General features: G+C 44.3%; 1 pseudogene; it reads right to left on the bottom strand.

The window, feature by feature from the left end:
- Nucleotides 1-609: 609 nt before the first annotated feature.
- LOC112445110 (coagulation factor IX-like) overlaps nucleotides 610-7,121 on the bottom strand; it is a 32,408-nt pseudogene continuing 25,896 nt past the window's right edge.

Here is a 7,121-nt window from a genome sequence, read left to right as displayed (position 1 = left end):
CCTTTCCCTCCTTTAATGCCTATGTAGGAAAAGGGCGAGAGAAGAGAAAAAGTGATTTGGGCATTAGGAGGTGGAAAGGATAAAGGATGCAGGAATAAGATATTGAAAAAGAAGTAGTGGTTTCCCATGACTTTTAATCTCTCAGCTGCTCCTGTGTGTCTTCCTGAATGAATGTGGGGCTGGCCTTATGATGGACTAGACCAGTATCCTGGATACAGATCCAATAAATTTTAACTGGTGGGGTGATGTTAGAAAGATCTTGGCATGTGAATGCTGCTTAAGGACAGAGAAGCAGTGAGTTGCTCCGCTGGAGAACTACAATGCCTGGATGGGCAGGATGAAGAACTTAAACTTCACAATTTGGTCAAGGGCTGGACCTGAAGGAATGGCCACAATTTCCCACACAGTATGTTTCTCTAGCTGATTACATTTTCTTATCTACTTATTCTAGTAAAATATTGAAAGTCTAGCTAGACTTCTCCCCATAAAGAGAAAAAGGAATTATTCATAGAAGGTATACACTCAATCTAAAGAGATGGGAAAGGGTGATTAGTTAGTAAAGACCTTGTCCATGTTCAATTCCAAATATGTCAGCCTTGGAAAATACATTTTTCTTTATGTGAGCTTTGTTTTTTCCTTAATCCAGTTGACATACCGGGACACCTTGGTATATATGCCATATTTTCCTTTCATTGCACACTCTTCACCCAGCTAATAATTCCAGTTAAGGAAACTGGTACCTTCCACTTCGGTAACATGGGGTCCCCCACTGTCTCCTTGGCATGAATCTTTACCTCCCTCATGGTAGCCAGCACAGAACATGTGACTGTAGATGCTGAACTTTGGTGGATCGAAGACACGTGGCTCGGTCAACAAGTGGAACTTTCAGGTACTGGAGAATTGAGGCTGACCTCCCTCTGTTGAAGACTTTGCCCCAGCCACTCACATAACCATAACCAAATTTAAGGAAGATGTTCGTGTAGTCCCTGTCAGCAATGCAAATAGGGTTACATAGCTATTTAGCTCTAAGGGTTCATCCAGCTCCAGGAGGGCAATGTCGTGGCTGTACTTATTAATAGATGCGTTGTAGCTGTGGTAAGGAATAGCACGGATCACATTTCGCTTTTGCTCGTAGGTTCTGGCTTCTCGGTGTTTGCTCACCTATAGAAAATAAATGTCTTTTTGAGCCACAGTCTCTCCCACAAAGAAACACATTTTCCAAGTGTCCTCTAGCATCCACTTCCTTGTGGTGGTTTAGTCACTCAGTTGTGTCTGACTCTTGGGACCCCCGTGGGGCTTAGAGATCACCAGGCTCCTCTGTACCTGGGACTTCCAGGCAAGAATACTGTAATGGGTTGCCATTTCCTTCTCCAGGGCATCTTCCTGACCAGGGATCGAACCCCAGTCTCCTGCGCTACAGGCGGTCTCCTGCATTGCAGGTGGATTCTTTACTGACTGAGCCACCAGGAAGCCCCTGTCCTTAAGCTGGCAGCTTATATTCACCCACTGAAAATAAATTCTCTTCGTCACATATCACCTTTCACATAAAGAAGCAGATTCTTCAAGGTCCACTTGGCAGCATTGAATTATCTGCCAATCAAGTGTCAAATACCTTATTCTTGTATTGTTACGATTTTGGTAAAAACTTATTTGAGGGCCAATGCATACTTTTCAGAGCAAAAAGCCATTCAGGACCATCAGATAGAATGGATCTGTTTACCCATGCTGTTTATAAGTCTCATCCTGTTCACAGTGATAATGAATTGACTTGTTATGAATTATCTTCAGTTCAGTTCAGTCACTCAGTCATGTCTGTTTGCGACCCCATGGACTGCAGCACATCAGGCTTTCCTGTCCATCACCAACTCCTGGAGCTTGCTCAAACTCATTCCCAATTTCAAGGATTTGGACTGCTTTTTTTGAGTACAGATAATACATTCATTTAGTATTCATTCAAATGTCAATTGAGGGCAGGTTACAGCTTGTGCCAGGGGTAAGGATACAAGCACCAGTGATATGACATGGCTTTTGCAAAGGCTCAGTCTGGGGGGGAAATGGACACATCAATAGATAAGTATATTTTGCACTGAGATGAGTGCTAGTAAAGGTCTGCCAAAAGAATGATGCAGAGGGATTTCCCTGATGGTCCAGTGGTCAAGAGTCCACCTTCCAATGCAGGGGGCTCGAGTTTGATCCCTGGTTGGGGAACTATCTAGGTTGGTCATAACTTCCCTTCCAATAAGTAAGTGTCTTTTAATTTCGTGGCTGCAATCACCATCTGCAGTGATTTTGGAGCCCCAAAAATAAAGTCTGATGCTGTTTCCACTGTTTCCCCATCTATTTCCCATGAAGTGATGGTACCAGATGCCATGATCTTCGTTTTCTGAATGTTGAGCTTTAAGCCAACTTTTCTACTCTCCTCTTCACTTTCATCAGAGGCTTTTTAGTTCCTCTTCACTTTCTGCCATAAGGCTGGTGTCATCTGCATATGTGGTGTTGGAGAAGACTCTTGAGAGTCCCTTGGACTGGCAAGGAGATCCAACCAGTCCATCCTAAAGGAGATCAGTCCTGGGTGTTCACTGGAAGGACTGGTGCTGAAGCTGAAACTCCAATACTTTGGCGAACCTCAGGCGAAGAGTTGACTCATTGAAAGACTCTGATGCTGAGAGGGATTGGGGGCAGGAGGAGAAGGGGACGACAGAAGATGAATGGCTGGATGGCATCACCGACTCAATGGACATGAGTTTGAGTGAACTCCGGGAGTTGGTGATGGAACAGGGAGGCCTGGCATGCCGTGATTCATGGGTCGCAAAGAGTCAGACATGACTGAGTGGCTGAACTGAACTGAATCTGAACTGGTGAACTAAGATCCCACATGCTGGTGTGGTGTGGCCAAAAAATAATAATAAAAAGTAAGGATGGAATATGTTGGATTTTGAAAAAGATGGCCTCTCTACCAACTAGTTCAACTTACTTGGCAATGATCTTAATAGACTCTAGTAAAATATGATATGGGCTTCCCTGGTGGCTCAGTCGGTAAGATCTGCCTGCAATGCCGGAGACGGGGGTTTCAATCCCTGGGTCAGGAAGATTCCTAGAGAAGGAAATGGCAACCCACTCCAGTATTCTTGCCTGGGAAATCCTGTGGACAGAGGAGCCTGGCAGGCCTACAGTCCATGGGTCACACAGAGTTGGACATGACTTACCAACTAAACCAACACCCAAATGATTTAGCAGTCATATAGAAGATCTAGGGCTGTTGCAAACAATTACCATCCCTTGTTTATTTACCTGCAACAACAGTAATTTTAACACCAGGCTTGATGCAGTGGGCTGCAGTTACAACCCATTTTTCATTAACCGATGGAACCTCCACAGAATGCAGCAATTTCACCATGCAAAAGGACCTGTGGAAACAAAATGATGAATCTTACTACATAATATATTTGATCTACAACAACAACAACAAAACACGTGTGCTGTTGAGAGGAGTGAGCAAAAAGTTGGCTTCTAGGTGCTGGCTGAAGTGGAGTGTTTCTGGGCAAGTGTCAGTTTTGAAGATGTCTTAGTGTTCCTGGAGCACAATCAAAAAAGCCATTTCTGAAACTGTCTTGAAGAAATGAGTAGTGATAGCCAGTGAGCAGTGATAGCCAGGGGAGTGCTAGAAGAGGCAACTAGGAGGAAATACTTCTTTTGGATGATGTGGGGTCCTTGGATTTCTTTCCAGGCAAGTCAGGTTCTCTGATAGCATAAATTGCTTCTTGGGGATATGGCTGGTACATTCAGAAAACGCACTGACTTGACTCCTGGAGATCAAGTGATTACTGTGTTTCCTGTCCATGCACGAGGAAATCTGCTTGCCATAGAGCATTTGAAAGAAAAACTACTGACTTTCCAGGAGATCTTTTCAGCCCTTTCTCAACAAGAATGATATGAAATTGAGACTTAATGGCTGTGCTATGCCCATTCAGGCAGGGGGCAACAGCCAAACTTGTGCACTCCTTCCGGTCTCCCCCCTACTATCTCCACCTCCCCTCACTGGATCTGTATGCTGCCCTGTCCTAAAAGATCTACTAAGCTATGTTTGATTTGGGGACAGAGATGTTTGAGCACTACCTTGAGCCTGGGTGTGATTAGATAAGAGGCCAATCCATTCTTTCATCTACACATTCATCATATAACCAGAGTGGACTACGGATATTTTCACCACCTCAATGTCTAGATCAACTTGGAGAATTTTCACTTCCTGTGTATGCAAGGGCTTTGGTCCACCTCTTCAGGAAGAAAGCTGGGAAGTGTGAACACTAGAGGGCACACTCAACATTTGGTAAACCCTTTGTGGGTACTGCTGCCCTTTTACTGAAGCACACACAGCCTCAGGCATAAGCCCATTCATAATAAACTAGGAAAAAGGGGTGGCCACTCCTTTCCAGTGTGAGTCTGAGAAGGTCCCTGGGGGCATATTCTAGTGAAGATGCTTTTTGTCCTGAATTCTGTTTATTGAACCCTGGCTAATCCTAGACACTAAAGCACTAGCCTCCCACATGGAGACCTATGGGGCTGACTCATTGCAAGCCTCTGACCCTCTTTTCTAAACACAGGTTTCCCTCTCATTCTAGCTGTCGTTTTTTCATGTTGAAAAATAAAAATATAGGAAAACTCACACAACATAATAAACACCAGTTCACCCACTGTCCAGACTCAACAATGATCTTAATTTTTTTTTGAATCTGTCTTGCTCACTATGGACAAATCATTGTGCTAAGTGTTTCATGTACATTTAATACTCACAACACTTTGTGGAGTGACACATCATACAGATGAGCAAACCGAGGTTTAGACATGCAGTTAGTTAAGATTAGTTAGTGGTGAGGCTTCTAAGCACCCAGTATTTCTCCTAGTGTGCTTGGTGGACCAATTGCATCTGGGGTGCTTATAAAATGCAGCTTTGGGAGCCACCCAGATTTCATCAGAATATTTCCTGCGTGAGATAGGAGAAAATGCAGATCGCCAGAATATCCTTATGCATAATTAGATTCGAGAAATTTCTGTTTCAGAATTTCCATGGCTTGGTGACCTTTTATGTTTTAAAAGTGATTACTCCAGAAGGAGCTGGCCTACATAATTTGCAGGGCTTGTTGCAAAATGAAAATGCAGGTCCCCTTGTTCAAGCTAGGAAAAATTGTCATGGAAGATACTAAAATAAAACAGTTTTGCTTTTTTTCTGTGGTCTCTCACAACCTATCATGGTGTTGTGAATTTACTATTTAAAGTTGGGCTCCCTCATGTGTGGGGTATAGCCACTGGGTGAGCACAGGCACTCACAGGTGCCCAGGGGCACTGAACAGGCATTCACAAATGCAGCTCTCAGCTGCCAGGTCCCCTCTCCCACCAGCCCTGTGCTGGTGCTCTGGTGCCATCTTCCCTTCCCACTGGTTCACTGAAGCCATCAACAGCCAATGGTGACTCCCAGGGGATTTCAACTTGCATGTCAGGATATGTTCAGTTCCTGGAATGAAGGGAGGCAAGAGGTTTGCCCCCGTTACTCCCCCTCCAAATGTGCTAGGACGGATTTCTGGCCATGTGAGATGCCATGTAGTCATGCCCCTTCCTCAAAATGGCATAGAGTCTGGGCACCCAGCTTCAACTCTCTGTGTGCCTATGCTGGAGGAGGATGACAACAGTAGCTGCTGGCAGTGAGGAGGGGGCATATGGCAGTGTGCCAAAAGTTGGTGGTGCCATGGTCATTGGGCGGCTGGGGAAAGGGAAGACAGAGCTAGCCAAGGCACCAGAGGACAGAGGAGAGGGAGGTCAAGAGTCCACCCCTGCGTGGTACTGAGAGGTGAGCCTGCAATGACTTGAGGTTCCAGGTTACCAGAGCATGCATGCTCCACTGTCTCATTAAACTTGAGTTATAAACACAAATGCAAAGCATTGAACTACAAATGCGGGACCCTTTGGAAGACAGGGCCCTGCAACTGCACTGGTCACCAGTTCTTGAAACTGGCCCAGACCTCAGGTGAGTATCCTCACCAGGCGAATTTACACAACACTGTTCTTTACTGGGCCTCATGACTACAACTGAATACATCTGCTCAAGTGACAGGAGTTAAGCATTCTTATACAATGATATAATGGTGCTTATCCTCTATATTAGAGGCGAATTGGACATCTCTCAGCTTAATGGGCTAGTTAGGGCCAGAGTGAATGATAGCCACAGCCTCAAGCACAGAGACTATGTTGTAGCTAGTCTGATTCCTGCCAAAGACTTGCTGCCTGGAGCTCCTACGCTGTTCTGGTGGATGGCTGAGAAATACAGTTGTGTCCTTTCAAGCCTGAAGAGTGTTTTGGCTTTTTTTTTTTTGCCCATTCCTGATTAGTATTAGAAACTTTGGTAAACATCTTTGCCAAGAAAAAGCCCTAAAATACATTTGCATTTAAAAATATTTCAAGTGACTTTGTTTTGGAATGTTACTTGACTACTTCAGGATCACAGCTATCTAAATGTTAGCTGTTTGGGGATGAGCTGTCTGCATGGCCAAGGACAAGTTCTTACATGACATCACTTTGGAGAACGATCGGAAAAATGGGAAAGCATATGTTCTGAGCAAGGTGTCCGAGTGCTGATTTGTCAAACATTTTAATGTTTGTCATATCCTAACAGGAGCACATTTTCTCTTTCACACACACACAGATACACACCAAACACACCCACATACATCTGCAAAATACACATTCACATATCTATTGTGATGTTCTTCACTGACAATGCCAGCCTAAAGTAATAGCTGCTCCCCTGTTGTTCCTTTTTAACCTTTTAACCCAAACTTGACCTTTCTCTGTCATTTCGGTAAACTCTTACTCTCCCTACCTAGCCACCTCTTAACAATTTTTCTTTGCATACTTGTTCTCTTATGTATAAAGAGCAAAACCATTTCTACATGATGTATGGTTTATTAAGCCTACAGGTGTGATTCACCCAGCCCTTGGCCCTACTTCATTTTTCTGAGCACAGAGGGGAGGATCACTTTTGGCTTTTAATGGTTAACTAGACTAGTAATGACATCTGCATTGCAGGCAGATGCTTTACCATCTGAGCCACCAGGGAAACCCAGTCACTG

The sequence above is a fragment of the Bos taurus genome, chromosome X (genome assembly GCF_002263795.3).
Source record: "Bos taurus isolate L1 Dominette 01449 registration number 42190680 breed Hereford chromosome X, ARS-UCD2.0, whole genome shotgun sequence".
Lineage (NCBI taxonomy): Eukaryota > Metazoa > Chordata > Mammalia > Artiodactyla > Bovidae > Bos > Bos taurus.
This window is presented reverse-complemented; position numbering and strand designations above follow the sequence as displayed.